The sequence below is a fragment of the Eulemur rufifrons genome, chromosome 7 (assembly GCF_041146395.1).
Source record: "Eulemur rufifrons isolate Redbay chromosome 7, OSU_ERuf_1, whole genome shotgun sequence".
NCBI lineage: Eukaryota > Metazoa > Chordata > Mammalia > Primates > Lemuridae > Eulemur > Eulemur rufifrons.
The window spans coordinates 264,175,434-264,192,494 of NC_090989.1; the positions used below are offsets into that span (position 1 = coordinate 264,175,434).

At 45.0% G+C, this 17,061-nt stretch overlaps 1 non-coding gene across 1 annotated transcript; it reads right to left on the reverse strand.

Moving 5' to 3' along the window:
* Positions 1 to 6,469: 6,469 nt before the first annotated feature.
* Positions 6,470 to 6,576, reverse strand: LOC138388756 (U6 spliceosomal RNA). Its single transcript, XR_011234246.1, has one exon. It is a non-coding gene; the product is annotated as a U6 spliceosomal RNA (small nuclear RNA).
* Between the last annotated feature and the right edge of the window lie 10,485 nt (positions 6,577 to 17,061).

Genomic DNA, 17,061 nt, shown 5'->3' on the forward strand with positions numbered 1-17,061 from the left:
TGCCCAGGCTGGTCTCAAACTACTGGCCTCAAGCAATCCTCCTGCCTCAGCCTTGCAAGTGGCTGGGACTACAGCCACCATGCCTGGCTTTGTACCTCACTTTTACTTTGGGCGCCAACTTCCAGATAAATATTTGCATTCAAGTTCTTGTCTCAGTTTCTGTTTTGGAGGGAACCCAGGCTAAGACTCAACTAACAGTCACATTTTCTCCTTCTGGGACTTGGGAACAATACTATCTGATTCGGGTTCATGTTGGGAGATGAGCAGGTTGAAGAGTTAGGTTAGGATCCTGTTTTTAAAAGTCTTAAATGTCATCTAAGAGTTCTCTTCTGTAGGGTAGAAGAAAGAAAGGAAAGATACTGAGTATGAGATTGACATGATCTTATTTAAGGTTCTATATCCTTCCAAGATTTGAGGATTCTATGACTCGACTTTCCTGCATTTCAGTTTCTTTCATTAATAAACTGGGAATAGTAGCGCTTCTCTTTCTACTTCACACAGTTGTTTCAAAGACCAAATTAGATAATGCACATTGCACAAAGAGCTAAATAAAAGTAGGGTGTTACTACTATTACTTCACTCCGAAGTATGTTATATGTTAGTGTGGGAACTCAGCATTCTAATACTTAAGAAAATTATTTTATTTGCCTACTATAATTTCCAATTTTGGCAAAAATATATTTTTCAGCATGCAATTTCATGGACCAGGGAATCCAAATGCAATATTGGGGTGTATCTACAAGATAGCAAAATGACAAACAAACTCTAATATATCTGTAAGGAATTGTAGATTCTAAACTAACAAGAGGCCTAAATGATAGTGGTGGGCCTTCTAAGATTGATACGGAAACTGTGATGTCTCAGGCTTCTTTCTGCTCTGCCAATACGAGAATGTGACTTCCATCTTCAATGTCCCCTAATGGTGGTTGCTGCACATTCAGACATTATGTCAACTTCAAAGCAGGAGGAAGGAAGTGGGAAGGGAAAAGGGGGAATCTTCAAGTTGAGTCAATGCCTCCCCAACAATGTTCTAGAAGTCTGATCTAATGATTTCTACTTATGTCTCTCTGTATGTGCCTGTAAGCACAAGGAAAGCTGAGAAATGCAGTCTTTTATTTGGGCACAAGTTATCCCTAAATAAAACCAGGGCTTCATGAGTAAGAAAGAAGGAAAGAATGGGTATCTGGTAGGCAATGAACTGTCTTGGCCATATGTGGTGTTGTGGAAAGAGCCCTGGATCAAATCCTGGATTCAAATTCTACTTTTGACTTTACTTTTTAGCTAAATGAGCAAGTTACCTTCTGAGATTAAATTTCTACATCTGTAAAATGATCCTAAAAATGTGTACTTTACAAAATTTGCCCTTTACAGCACAATTTTGAGGATTCTGTGAGATAATCTGTACAATGTGCCTAGCACCATGCCTGGCACAGTATAGATTCTCAGTCCATTGAATTTAAACCCAACAGTATCCTGTGCCAGGTGCCAGGCTGGAAGTGAGACACACAACACCATGTAACCTCTGCCTTTAAGGAACTCTATCTAAGTGTGTGCATGTGGTGAGATCACATAGGTACCGTGGTGCTCCACCCAGGTCCCCTCTTCAGTGCCCCTGCACCGCCACCCCAGGTGCTGGGGAGAGGGGTTGCTGCTGGCTTACAGCCATGCACCTCAGTGGGAATTGCCTTCAGCTGCACGGAACAATTTGCCACAAGGTTTTGCTCCCGCCCAGGGTGGCCCGCGGCCAAGGATCAGCTAATGTGAGGGGAAAAAGTGCAGCCTCCTTACCCCGATTTTAGGACAACTCTGAAAGCCCACCATGGCTCTAGAACACCCTGAAGGACGAACTGAAGCTCAGTTGCAGCTGCATTTAAGTCTAGTGCTTCCAATCTAGTCCTTCCTTCCTCACCTGCCTACAGGTGTATCTCCCAAAAGCGATCCCTGATAAATCTTCTGTACACAACCCTCCATCTCAGAGGCCGTTTGCAGGAAACGCAGTGTAAGATATATGCCAAGTTAGGTCACAAGTGATACTCAGGTGTCTTCAGCTACCAGGGCTGGGAACTAGGGCTACAGCGTCTCCATCTCTCACTTCCCCCCAAGTCGTCTCTGAACGACTGCTTCCTGACAAGCCCCGCTTTCATGACCTCTGGATGCTACCTTAAAACTTCTTTTCAACTTCCTCTCCCACTACGAATGCCCTCCTTCTCTGGGTATTTCTGTACAGGCTCCGCAAGAGAGCATCTCATAGCCTTAGCTCATCTTCTCAAATCAAGCCCCCTCATAGGTTGCCCAGATCCTATAGATTGGCGGACTCTGGGTCAGGGCCTCATCTCTGGGTGGCTCAGCTGTGGCCGTGGGGAGCAGGGAGCCGGGAAGCGGTTTGCAGCCCTCCTGAGGCTTCAGCTTCAGCAGGTCGAAATGTGTGTGTGTGGGGGGGGGGGGCGGGTGTTGTAAGGAGTCTAGCATATTCTAGGTGCTTTCAGGGCAAATGAAGCCCCTGAAGACCCAGGGGAAAGGAAAGGAAGGGGTGAGGACACCATGGCAGGCAAAGCAGGGGGCAGAGCTGCTGCCCGTGTTCTTAGTTGAGGAGAAAGGGGGCCTGATTTGGGATGGAGGGTTCCAGGAGGCAGAGGGCGGAGTGGGTATGTGGGGAATGAAACCACGTGGGGCGGCCCTGCCTAGTTTCAAGGGAACTTGAACTCCAGGTATCTGAGAAGAAGGGCCATGGGAAGGGGGCAGCGGAGGGATGGGGCAGACTGCAGGAGAGAGGAGAGAGCCGGCAGTCAGGTGTCACCGGACCGAATTTAGTTACCTGTTGTTCTCTACAGCACGCGGTGTGCTCCACAGGGAGCCCTCGGCTTGCCCGCGGGCAGGTGCTCTCAGACCAGGTGCCAGGGCTTAGTCACCGCGGCGTTTTCTTCCACCTCCGCGTGTCCACTTACAACAGCCACCAGGTCGTGAAAGTCCCGACAGCTGAGTCTCCTCCTACAGCTTGTTCTGTCTTGAGGGCGGCATGACACACCCTCACTCTTCAATAGGGGCCCACAGTTCTGTCTTTCCATCGCTTCGATCCTCTCACAAGCTGTGTGATACAGGGCTGGAGGCATATGATGCTGTCCAGCAGTTACGAGTTGTTTCCAACCTTCTACTGTTGCAACGCTGCAGTGAACAACTAGATGTGGGGTCTGCTTCACACAGTATGTGTTCTGAAGGTTGAATTGCCGGATCAAAGTAATGTGCATTTGTGACATTCGGTTGTACCATAGAGCAATGCGTGACTAGTTAAAAATCATGGAGACCTTTTTACCTTTTTTTTTTTTTTGTAGAGATGGGGTCTCACTGTGTTGCCCAGGCTGGTCCCCAGCCTCAAGTGATCCTCCCATCTCGGCCCCCACAAAGTGCTGGGATTATAGGTGTGAGCCACCCACCCAGTGCTGACCTTTTTAAAAAGGACTTTTTTTCTGATTATAAAAAGCACATGGTAATGATGACAAGAACCCTAAATGTCCCCCTAATTCATAAGTCTAGAGATACTCACTGTTAATATATTGGTGTAATCTTCTGAGCCTTTTTTTTTTTTTTTTTTTTTTTTGAGGCAGAGTCCTGCTCTGTCAGCCTAGCTCACAGCAACCTCAAACTCCTGGGCTCAAGCAATCCTCATGACTCAGCCTCTCAAGTAGCTGGGACTACAGGCATGAACCACCATGCCCAGCTAATTTTTTTTCTATTTTTAGTTGCCCAGATAATTTTTTTTTTTTTTTTTTTTTTTGAGACAGAGTCTCACTTTGTTGCCCAGGCTAGAGTGAGTGCCGTGGCGTCAGCCTAGCTCACAGCAACCTCAAACTCCTGGGCTCAAGCGATCCTCCTGCCTCAGCCTCCCGAGTAGCTGGGACTACAGGCATGCGCAACCATGCCCGGCTAATTTTTTCTCTATATATTTTTAGCTGTCCATATAATTTCTTTCTATTTTTAGTAGAGATGGGGTCTCGCTCTTGCTCAGGCTGGTCTCGAACTCCTGAGCTCAAACGATCCACCCACCTCGGCCTCCCAGAGTGCTAGGATTACAGGCGTGAGCCACCACGCCCGGCCAATTTTTTTCTATTTTTAGTAGACATGGGGGTCTTGCTCTTGCTCAGGCTGGTCTTGAACTCCTGACCTCAAATGATCCTCCTACCTTGGCCTCCCGGAGTGCTAGGACTACTGGGGTGAGCCACTGAGCCTGGCTAAATATTCTTTACAATTGGCGTTTTTATGATTACATATTTCATTATATGACCATATCATAATTTGTTTAAACCATATCCTCAATATCAGACATTTAAGTTGTTTCCAATTTTTCTATATTTTAGAAACCTGTGCAATGAATATTGCTGTACATAAATCATTGTTCCAATTTCTGTTTTATTTGCTACTCATTTTTTATTCTAGTCATTAGAACCAATGACCAGAAGTTGGGTTAAAGAATATAAATATTTTAGATCTTAATACGTACTGTTAAATTCCCCTCCTAGAAGGTTGTCCCAATGCTCTTTTCTCACCACTTCCTCACCAACATTGAGTCTTATAGAAATTCAGCAAAAGGTACCATTTATTGCTTTCTTCTTCTGATTATATGTGTAATGTTTATTAAACAATTGGAAAAGAGCAAAAACTTAAAAAAAATCCTCACCCATATATTCCACAATCTTGGTCTAATCACCATTAAAGTATTTTTGATATTTCTTTCCAGGCTTTTCTCCATTTAAACATTTTCTATAAAATTGTCATTAAATATGCTTCAAAAACATGACTTTTAATTTTTGCCAAGTTTAAGCTAAAAATGGCATTTCTTATTTTAACTTGTCATATTTGTTCCAAATATTTTTCTCAGTTTCTTGATTGCTTTTTTATTGTGTTTATGGTGTTCTGAATTTTTATGTGGTCAGATCTAGAAATCTTTTTCTTTCATCTGCTCCATGGCTCTTAACAACTTCTTGCCATGAAGATGGGGTGTTAAATAATATAAAAAACGAAGATCATCAGTGTAAGGGAAAGAGTGCTGGCTTATATTCATTCAACGGGCATTTATTGATGTCTACAGGCATTTATTGATCACATGTGTGTGGGGGGGGTGGGGGGGAGTGGAGCACAGAGATGGATCATGCATGATTCTCTCCAGTAGGGAGATAAGGTAAGAGTAGCCATTTAGAGGGCTGCAGGAGGAAACAGGGTTCCAGCTGAGGAAGGAGCAGGCAAGGAAGGCTTCCTGGAGGAGAGGGCATTTGAGCTGAACTTGGGGAGCTGGAAAGTACGTGAACACGAGGAAAGGAGAAGATAGAGCTGACAAAATTGCATAGGATAGAAGTTGTCACTTTGCCAGGAGGGAGCATCAAAACTTTGTGGGTGCCCTGGGCAAAATAACTTATCCTTAAAGTGACTGGCAAATACAGGTTGTCCCTGGCTTGCATAAGAGAGTGGTATTAAAACAGGTCATCTTCATATGCATTCCAAATTGACTTAGTCCACACCATATGTGCAAATTAACTAGCAAACCTTTTGGCGATAACGTTGTAAATCAAAGTGGAAACAGAATGAAGGCTGTCTTTCTTGAAGGCTGGTCCTTGAAGTAATAAAGTGTTAATTCAAATAACATGAGGCAGGGACTGGGTAACTCTTGCAAATCTGGAGGGGGCCTCTGGGTACTCTCCAAGGCCTTGTGCAGTGAGGCCTGCATGCCTAGTGTTTTGGCCGATGATGGGCTCATTCTAGGGCTGGCTAAAGTGCGGGAGCCCTGTAAAGTTTAGTCTACCGGGAAGAAGCCTTCCTTTCTCTGGGGAGCTGTTCTTTCTCTGGCTCTTGAGTCCAGCGGTCAAGTTCCGTGGGGCTGGGTCTATGAGCCACAGTGATTGGTTCAACAGGTGAGCATTTAACCTGAGCTGGGCCAATCAGAGTGCTCCACTAAGCAGTGTGCAATTGGAATGGAGGGAAACTCTCTTTTTGGCTTTGGAGCTGTGAGGAAGAGCCATCTACCAGGGCGTTTAAAGACATCCAAGAATATGAAGGCTGAGAGAAGCAGAAACAAAAGGAGCCAAGAATCCAGCCTTTCCACTGAACCGCCCTACTTACTGAAGTCTTCCCTCCATTCTGACACCACCCTAGCCTCCTGCCTGGGAGTCCCTCTTTTTGGTGTAAGCTAGTGGGAGTTGGGTTTCTGTCACTTGCAATCAAAAGATTCCTGTCTGACACAAGGAGGAGTAAGAGGCTCCGATTCTTACATCTAATTTCACTGCCAAAGTTAATGTTTTTCACTTCTTCCATATACATGTATTAAAAAAAATTATACAAGTAACATATGTTCATTACAGAAACTTAGACTATACCAGTTAGCAAAAAGAAGGAAAAGAAATCCCTCTATAACCCTGTCCCTAGAGACAGCCACTCTTTCTTTTTTCTTTTTTTTCTTTTCTTTTTCTTTTCTTTTTTTTTTTTTTTTATGGAACGCTTCACGAATTTGCGTGTCATCCTTGCGCAGGGGCCATGCTAATCTTCTCTGTATCGTTCCAATTTTAGTATATGTGCTGCCGAAGCGAGCACGAGACAGCCACTCTTAACACACTGGCATTTCTCCCATTTTTTACTATTATCTATTTATCCATCTATGATCTGTCTTTGATCTATTCACCCATCATTGATCTATCATCTGTTTATCTAAAACAGTAATAGATAACAGAGCACTTATCACGCACCACGCATGGTCTAATTTTCCACATGACAACACAGTCTTCATGACAACCCTATTATTATTGGCCCCAGTTTATAGATGAAAAAATTGAAGCTCAGAAAAACTTAGCAAGTTTAGAGAAAACAAGCTCAGAGAGGTTGGGTAATTTACCAGGACGTACAACTGGTAAGTGGCGGGAACCGGGATCCGAATCTAGGCTGTTTGGCTCTGTAATCTATTAATATATTCTTAGCCACCACACGATCCCAACTTTATCTAAAGTTCAGATCACATGGCAATACCATTCTGTAACTTGAGTTTCTTACCTTTTTTTTTTTTAACTGGAAAAAAAATCATGGATACTTTCTATGTACCGACATCGATTGCGGCCACGCTGACTCTCAGAGCTGCATGGTGTCCCATGACAAAGATGCACCAGACTTTACTGAACCAGATCCAAACGGATGAGCATTGAGATGGTTTCAAATTTTTCCTATTATAAAAATAACTTGTAAAAATCATATTTAAAAACTGGCTTAATATCATAAAACAAAACCCTTAAGTTGTTCCTTAGGTCAGATTCCCAGAAGGGAAATTACTGGGTTAGTGGGTTTGTGCACGTTATGGCTTTGATGTCTGCAAACAACCTGCCACTCAGAACGACGTCAGTTCTGCCTCCTGGGGGCTGATGGATGATGTTCTTTTTTATTTATTTATTTATTTTTTCAATTTTTAAAAATTGAGATTTAATTCCCATAAAATTCACCATTTCTTTTCTTTTCTTTTCTTTTTTTTTTTTTGAGATAGAGTCTTGCTCTGTTGCCTGGGCTAGAGTGCCGTGGCACCAGCCTAGCTCACAAGCAACCTCAAACTCCTGGGCTCAAGCAATCCTCCTGCCTCAGCCTCCCGAGTAGCTGGGACTACAGGCATGCGCCACCATGCCCGGCTAATTTTTTATATATATATATATTTTTAGTTGTCCATATAATTTCTCTCTATTTTTAGTAGAGATGGGGTCTTGCTCTTGCTCAGGCTGGTGCCGAACTGCTGAGCTCAAAAGATCCACCCGCCTCGGCCTCCCAGAGTGCTAGGATTACAAGCGTGAGCCACCGCGCCCTGCCAAAATTCACCAAAGTGTGCAATTTAGTGGTTTTTATTAATAGTATATTCACAGCATTGTACCACCATCGGCGCTCTCTAATTCCAGAATATCTTCATCGTCCAAAAAGAAACCCCAAACCCACCGGCAGTCATTTCCCATTCCTCCTCCTCCCAGGCCCTGGCAGCCACTGCTCCATTTTGCTTTTATGGACTTGCTTATTCTGGACAGTTCTTATAAATGGATTATATAATACGTGGCCTTTTGTGTCTGGCTTCTCTCACTCAGCATAATGTCTTCGAGATTCATCCACGTTGTAGCATGTGTCAGCACTCCGTCCCTTCTAACGGCCAAATACTATTCCACTGCACACACATACTGCATTTCGTTTATCCATTCGTCATGGACATTTGGGTGGTTTCTACTTTTTGGCCATTAGGAAGAATCCTGCTATAAACATTTTAGTTTTGATTGTAGTAGGAAGAAAAAAGAGAGGACAGCTTTCCTGAAGTCAATGAAGGAGGTTTAAAAAGATGATACAAACATTTGTCGGGAGGGCTTGCTTGAGGCAAATTTACTTCAGTAGGAAAAGACAGAAAGAAGGGAGGTTGGGGAGATGTCTAGAAGGAAAAGGTCAGTTCCTCAGCCCTTTGGGCTCCTGCACTTCTGGACAATTCCTACACAAGGCAAAAATAGAGTTCCTACCAGCTCTTTGTAATTGAGGGCAACTTGGGTTTCATGCAAGAAACAGGCCACGGAGGGTCTATAAGATTTATTTTAGAATGTATTTTTCTAGGCTTTTCTCAGTTTCTGTTTCAAGTTACCGAGTTTTTATGGTAGTTTATAAATAGTGTGTCTTTTGTTTAGAAACTTGACTTACTGGCCTGATTACTATCAAGCATGTTCTCACTGATACACCTTCCGTGTTTGCCAGGTAGGTCTCTTGCTGCAACCCAAACCGGGCACCTGTTCTCAGTGAAATCTAAGAGCCAAGTTCTTCGCTGGAGCCCCAGACACCTAGGTCAGAGCGACCTCACACTCTGGACAGAGTCCACATAGCACCCCCTTGTGGGCAATGCCCCTTCCCACCAGGTAGTTCCAATTTATGTTTTTCCTTTGCTGTTATGTATATTTTATCTAATTTTTCTTCTCTCCCTCTTTTTCTTTTATTGTTTTATAGGGCATGCTGATAGTAGTCACGTACAATTTAGTCCACAGAGTACTGGAAAATGAGATAGGATCATGGCTAAGAGGAAAAAAATTTGCCACTAGCTGTAATTGAGGCGAGTCCCAGTTGACCCCTTTTGGGGAAGGGGGAGCATTTCCAATGACATAAGGAATGGTTCTTTGTCAGGCACCATTACTGGATAGCAAAAGGGGTGGACTATAGCGGACATTTGTTTTTGATCACCTGCTTCTGCATTTGAAGACATCACTGCGTGAGGCAGAGATCACCTCTCACATTGTGAGTTACAGATGCTGAAAATGCCAGACGCTGGTGCTTCCAGCCTCCCTTGCAGCTAGGCATGTGCACGTGAGCCAGGCTGCCAGTGAGAAGCATCTTCTCCCGGGACTCAGAGACGCCAAGAAGCAGGGACTGTGTAAATTATGGCGAGGGTGGCAGCTGCAGGGCCCTGTCTAGCCAGCGTCCAGGGCAGGGTGGGCCTCAGTGGTGTCACACCGTGCTTTGTGCTTAGAGGCAGTGGCAGTGGGATCCTCAGAGACCAGGTCTGAGATGAAATTTTGGTGTTGTCACTAGCCACACCATATTAGAAGCAGCAGCATTTCTGCATAGGGTATGAACAAAGGTGGGAGAGGGCAGGGGAGAGACTCTTCCACCCTTTATTCATTTTTTTTTTTTTTTTTTTTGAGACAGTCTCACTCTGTTGCCCGGGCTAGAGTGAGTGCCGTGGCGTCAGCCTAGCTCACAGCAACCTCAAACTCCTGGGCTTAAGCGATCCTACTGCCTCAGCCTCTCGAGTAGCTGGGACTACAGGCATGTGCCACCATGCCCGGCTAATTTTTTGTGTATATATATTTTAGTTGTCCATATAATTTCTATTTTTAGTAGAGACGGGGTCTCGCTCTTGCTCAGGCTGGTCTCGAACTCCTGACCTTGAGCGATCCACCCGCCTCGGCCTCCCAGAGTGCTAGGATTACAGGCGTGAGCCACCGCGCCCGGCCCACCCTTTATTCATGATTGTCTGCTTGGCAATAAACAAGCGGATGTAAGTTAAAGCTGCCAAGACATGAGGTTTTTTTCCAACAAATGTTTTTCAGTCAGAATTTTGGGCCTGCTGTTGGGTGGTACATGGGCAGCTCTGAATGACAACAGAAGGTGTGGACCCACTTCTCAACGCATAGATGACAAGTGGATGGATCCCAGTTGGGGAAGACGGTTTCAGGGGAGGCCAGACAGCCATCAACCACTGAGGAGTTGCCTGTGGGGCTCCAGGTACTGCCACCTCACACAACTCCAGGGGGCGTTATTTACACCATCATTTATGGAAGAACAGACATGGTAAAAATGTGAGGTTGCCCATGGAGCCACCTGGCTGATGGGCTGCATATCTCAGAGAAAGGCCAGGGTAGGGGCTGAAGGAGGGTGTACCCTCCCGCACCCCTAGGAGGAAGGAGGAGGGGACTAGGGTACAGCTGAACCCTACTAAAGAAAACCACACAGTGCCTGTGCCCAGACCACCAGCCAGCAGAGGATGACATCAGGACTGGGGCTAGGGACCTCTCCCCAGCCCCACGGTGCTGTCCCCTCATAAGCAGTCCTCCCCCCTCACCTGTCTTGCCATGGGGCCCTAGGGGAGAGCAAGGCCTCTGAGAGAGGACTTGGACCTCTGATTACAATTATAAAATATGAATTTGTGCTATGGACTGAATGGTGTCCCCTCCCAAATGCATCTGCCGAAGCCCTAACCCCCATTGGGACGGTATTTGGAGATGGAGCCTTTGGGAGATAATTAGGTTTCGATGAGGTCCTGAAGGTGGGGCTCTCATGATGGGGTTACGTCTTTATAAAGAGAAGACAGGACAGCAGGGTCACTCTCAGCACCATTAGAAGACACAGTGAGAAGGCGGCCATTTCCCAGCCCAGAAGAGAGCCCTCACCAGTAAATTAATCTGCTGGCACCTTGAACTTGGACTTCCCAGCCTCCAGAACTGTGGGAAATAAATATCTATTGCTTAAGCCACCCAGTTTAAGGCATTTTGTTATAGCAGCCCAAGCCAACTTAAGACAACTGCATGTTCACCCCAGACAGGTTATTTTAATAACTAGACTTAATCACAGAAATCATTTGAATGAATTAAAATGTAAATAGGAATGACACAAAAGACATCTACTATGGTTGATTGGGGTACTCAGGACCCAGAAATGTCTGCACCAATTTGAGAATAAAGGCCCATGTTCAGACATTTCGGCCCAAGACTCCTCAGACTAGTTATGTGTGTCCCTAACATTAGACTTCAGGCCCCCAAAATAATCTCACCATTTTACCCACCCCTGGTTCTTGTTTGTGGTACCAACATCCACCCAGTTGCCCAATCTAGAAACTGGCCCTATCCCGGCTTCTCCCTCTGCACACCTGTCAGCTATCAAGTCATCACTTCTTGCTTTTAAATACGTCTGGGCTATGACCACTTACCTCCATTCCCACTGCCATCACCTCTCCCTGGACCTCTGTCGCTGCATCCCAACTGGTCTTACCTGGCTCTTCCTCTGGTTTGGATAATCATGCTGGAAGCCCTGAGGCAGCCTCAAGGAAAATCCCAGAGCCTTCCTTGACCTTAAGAAGAATCCAGAGGCTAACTAGCAAAGGATACAAGGTGGTCGTAGACGAACACTGGAATGTATACCTTGGGGTGGGGGATGGGTAGGGCTCTGGAGTTTCTAGAAAAGGTTAGGTTTGTGTCATCAGTCCATTCTTACTCAAATGACTCATGTACCTAACAGATGGGTGCTGATCCCGTCAAAAGCTGTCAGTGCTCTACTTCAGGATGGTGGGTCAGTCTCGCTTAAACAACAGAATTACATCTGTTTCTGCATGCTGGGTCTTGAGCAGAATAACGCCTCATAAATCAGCCCTTTGGTAGATCTGAAGTCAAGGAATATGCTTGGCTTTATTGTGCTCTAATAGTCATTTTTCCTTCTTCAAAAAAAGCTCCAAAATCTTGGCCATGTAGTGCCATCCAGAATAAAGACTACATTTCCTAACTTCTTTTGCAGCAAGGTATGCCCACATGATTAAGTTCTGGGCAACTGTGTATAATATATGCAACTTTGAGGAAATAACCTGAGAGGGAAAGGAATTCTTTTTCCTCCCACCCTCCCTTTTTCCTGGCTAGAATGTGGATATGATGGCAGGAGCTGGAGCAGCCACTTTGGATCATGAGGTGGAAGCTGTAGGTTGAGGACAGTGGAACAACCAGATTGGAGTAGACTGGGTCCCCAGTGAATGTGGAACCACTGTACCAGCTCTGGACTTCTGGTATTTATGTGAGAGAAAAATAAAGTATTTTGCCTGAGCCACCTTTACTTTGGTTTTTGGATTCAGAATTAGATACCTGAAAATGAGATGCTGCAAATAACATCTAAAATGTGGCACCGACTTAATGGAATTGGTAGGCCAACATATGGCAAAGATATATATACTGGCTTCTATATAATGGCTAAACATTCATGAAATGGTCATCTGCGGTATCTTGGAAGACGGACCACAGGCTGACTGAAGCCACAGCAATAGAGAAAATGGTAGGAGGGTGCAAAAAGCATGAATGTTGCTCCTTGTTGCTTTTCACAAAGTCCCATAAAAGTGAGATGAACTGGGGCAAGAGCCAGCCAGACGGCAAGCAGAGATGGGAGTGCTATCATTTGGAGGTGTGTCCCCTCCAAATCTTATGCTGAAATTTGATCCCCAGTGTTCGTGGTAGGGCCTAATGGGAGGTGTTTGGGTTATGGGGGCAAATCCCTCATGAATAGATTAATGCCCTCCCTGGGGGGCAGATGAGTCAGTTCTCCCTCTAATTTCTGTGAGAGCTGGTTGTTATTAATTTAAAAAGCCTGGCACCTCTCCCTCTCTTGCCGTGTGATCTTTGCACCTGCCAGCTCCCCTTCACCTTCTGCCATGTGTGGAAGCAACCCGAGGCCCTCAGCACATGCAGTTGCCGGTGCCATGCTTCTTACACAGCCTGCAGAACCGTAAGCCAGATAAACCTCTTTATAAATTACCCAGCATCAGGTATTCCTTTACAGCAACAGTAAACGAAATAAGAGAGGAGAGAATCCTGCTTTGCTCAGGAAGGTGCTGCCTATAGCCTGCACTCAAAGTTGATTTCCTGAAGCACTGAAAATGCCACTGCAGCTATTAAGAGCAGTGGCCTTGAAGTGGCAGCCTTAGCTGGAGATAAGGCTGAGACAGTAAGCTGATTTCAAGACTTCTCTGCCAGAAAATGCAAACCGGGTAACACCAAAGACCGAGTTAAGGGTGTTGCTTCGCATCCACGCTTCTCTTTCAGGTGGGCTCAAGGCAGCTGCCTTTAAGTAGCGGAGGCAGGAACAGAGCCTAGAACACCCGACAGTCTAGACCAGATCTTGGGCTGTGAGTACTTGATGGATTCTACTGGCAAAGAAACCGTAAGCCTGCTTTTCCAGAACCATGACAGCAATCCTAGGGACTCCCCCCAAACTGCCCAAGAAGCAAGCAGGCTTCAAAAGCTGTGCTGCTCCCAGGAAGGCCACCTTCTGTAGTCCCACCTTGGCTATGGCCATGGACGTCAACAGACAAGGAGTCCCTTCCAGACAGCAAGTCTGGGCCGTCAGATGCCTATTCAAGGGACTCTGTACTGCCAAAGGGTATCTTCGCTATCCCTGTGCCTTGGGATTTAATAACCACTGGGAATAGTGGCTCCATGCCCCCCGTTCTCTCCTCTAATGAATGAGTTTCAGTGGCTGTTTTCCTATTTGTATGTCACTACTGTTTATGGGCGATGTTGGAAGAAATTAACTTGTCTTTTAGTTTTTAAGTCATTAGACCACAGAAGCCACCTAGAGCTAACAGAGAAGACTGCGTATCACCCAAAGATAATTTTAGCTTTAGCTTCATGTTGTGACTGCATGAGGCTTGGGGTGTTTCCTTTGGGGAGAAGAGGAATGGGCTCTATGTGGGGGAAGAAGGGTGGCCAAAGGGTTGAGCTATGGCAGAGACCACTAAAGAATGTGTCCCTTTTTCCTTGTTTCTCAGAAATACAGCACCTTAACTTTAGTTAGGCACATGGCTGTTAGAATAAAAATGACCTTCCCTAGCCTCCCTGGCAGTAGATATGTCTTTGTGACTAAGTTCTGGCCAATAGGATGTCCCACATCCAGCGATGTTCCCTCTGGGAAGGGGTTTTGCTTTTTCCCTCTCCTTTCTGCCATCCTGCTGGCTGGAATGTAAAGAAGATGGAAGCTGTGACCCGAGGATGGCAGAGCAACAAGTGGGAAGGAACCTGGGACCCTGGGGAGCACGCAGCCACCCTGGCGGCCCTGCAGGATAGAAGGTAAATTTGTACTTAGTGTGAGCTACTTTGGTCATGAGAGTGGAACCTAAATCTGATCTAGAATTTGCCACACAAAGTCAAGGCCGAGATGGGTACTGTGTGTGGAGATGAACAGAGAGAACTGTCCTCCAAAATAATATTTATAGATTTTCAACAAGCAAACAAAATAAGAAACGTGCAGAAATCAATGATGAGAATAAAAATGTCAACAGACAATAGTGTTGCATAGCATGAACGTTTTTATGTTGATCAAATTGTTTTTCAGCAGTCACTTGACAGAACAGGGCAGAATGAAAAACATTCCAAATTTACAGGAAAAATATCACTGATCAATGAAGAGACTCTTCAAAATGACGTGACTTCACACAAATCCTTTGGTTGCTCTAAACGGAATGTGAGCTATGAAGATGGTGGGCCAGCCTGGCCTCCAGCCTCCCACGTGCTTGGTTCCCCAGGCTGGGGTCACAGTCTTTGCCATCTGCACTGAGAATGCTCTCAGCTTAGGATGACAGGCAAGAGGGTGGCAATCCTCATCTATGCATGCAACAGTGCCAAGGTCTGAGGGACAATTTCTTGTTGACAAGTCACAGAAATGTGATACGTGCCTCTCTAGCAGTTCTACAGCTTTGGTTCAGGATTAGTTTTGACTCTGGAATATCCGACTCCCAGAATGGCAAACCTTGAGCTCATCCAGCCCAGCTCAACCTTCCCCTCTTACGTACAAGCAAACTGTGGGCCGAGGGTGACACATCTTGCCCAAGTCCAGCTCTAGACCCAAGTCCTGCCTCTTACAATCTTTCCCCATCGGTGCTGCTTCTTTGCTGCCTCTGGAGGATGAATAGGACTGTTGCCTGCCCTCAAATGATAATTTTTGAGGGACAAAAATAAATCAACCGGCAACACAGCAGCAGTAGCACCTACACTAATCTGGAAGCATATTTAAGTATAAATTACTGTGGCAGGAAACTAAAGACCAGCACGAGTTTGTGATCCTCCCCCACCCACAAACTGAACTGAATCTTTTTCTCTGGAAAGTCAAAACACCAAACGCAGAGCCCAGAGGGTGACACCAGCAGGGCTCTCCCATCTTGATTAAATCAGCACATCAATGCGGAGTCTAATTAGATCTTCTGGAAAGAGCCAAGAACATAGGATGTAAATGTCTTCTCCATTCACATCCAGCCAAATCTCCCAGGCAAAATATTTATCCTGATTCTGACGCAGTTCTTCGCTTAGGACTAGAAAAGGCTTCTTAAATATAATTGCTTAAAAGTATAAAGTGGTGAAAGAGGAATCTTGAGCTATGGATTTTAATTGGTAATATCTGTACAGTATTTACTTACATATTTTGCTCCTTTAGGTAATTCTCTTGGCTTGTTCCTCCCAGTATTTCATGGATTTTGTTCCTGGCAACATCTGCTGGGTCTAAACTGCTGGCCTGCACAGTTGCAACCTTTGCTTTTTAGAAATTTATGTGACCATAACAGCAGCATTTCTGCAACCATATTAAACAATTTCTTTCTTTTCTTTTCTTTCTTTTTTTTGAGACAGAGTCTTGCTCTGTTGCCCCAGGTAGAGTATAGTGGCATTATCATAGCTCACTGCAACCTCAAACTCCTGGGCTCAAGTGATCCTCCTGCCTCAGCCTCCCAAGTAGCTGAGGCTATAGGCACGGGCCATGACGCCTATCTCATTTTTCCATTTTTAGTAGAGATGGAGTCTTCCTCTTGCTCAGGCTGGTCTTCTGCCTCGGCCTCCCAGAGAGCTAGGATTACAGGTGTGAGCCACCGCGTCTGGCCTAAACAATTTCTTTTTAAAAAACAATAAAACATAAATCTCTGAAGACATGTAGACTACTTCTTAAGCTTTCTGCACACAGGGTGATGATGCATTTTTATTGAATGGTGATAATTTACTAAGTATCCTGATGGCATTTCCCTTCTCTCTCTCTTTTTTGGAGATTTGGTGAGAGAATTCTCTGAAGTCCAGATTGAACAGAGGTACTAGTGTAATATTCCTTTGTGCTCTTGCATGAAGAAGAGCAGTTTCCTCTTATAAAAACCCAGTGGATTCTACTTTTGCTTCATTATGTTTTGGGGCCAATCACTGATATGTCATCTCCAGGTAACTCACCCAGAGCAGCGTCTGTTTCTATTCCAGCTGCTGAAAATTCACATTAACAGCATGTTCTTATTCAATCCTCATATTCAGCCCAAAGTGCTAAGGATTGTTTCTGTTATATTACAGATAAGGAAACAGAGGCAGAGCTCCTAAGTGACCAGGTCCGCAGCTAGTTAGTACTGAGTGGGAGCAAGAACCAAATCTCCTACCTGTTAGCTCCAAACTTTCCAGTGGCTTCTTGTTTCACAGCATGAGGTTAGAGCACTGTAACACCTCCTCCCCACCCCTGCCACTTAGCAGTAAAATATCCATGGGGAAAACCAGGAAGTATGCAAGTAAACATGCTCGCTCTAGAGAGAAAGAATCTTTAGAAACGTCCCTCCCCCAAATAGTCTTTATCCATCCCGTAAGCAGGAAACTACTCAATTGGTCCCAGAGTTCGCTAAACATCAAAATGGCTTCATTTACGTGCGCTATCATATGTAAGCATCCCTTTCCCATAAGTATGGTGAAGAAGCTGGCTTAGCTTCCTCTTCTGGGTACATAAAAACTGCTACTTAAAAATGCCACATTAAAATGTTTATGTCAT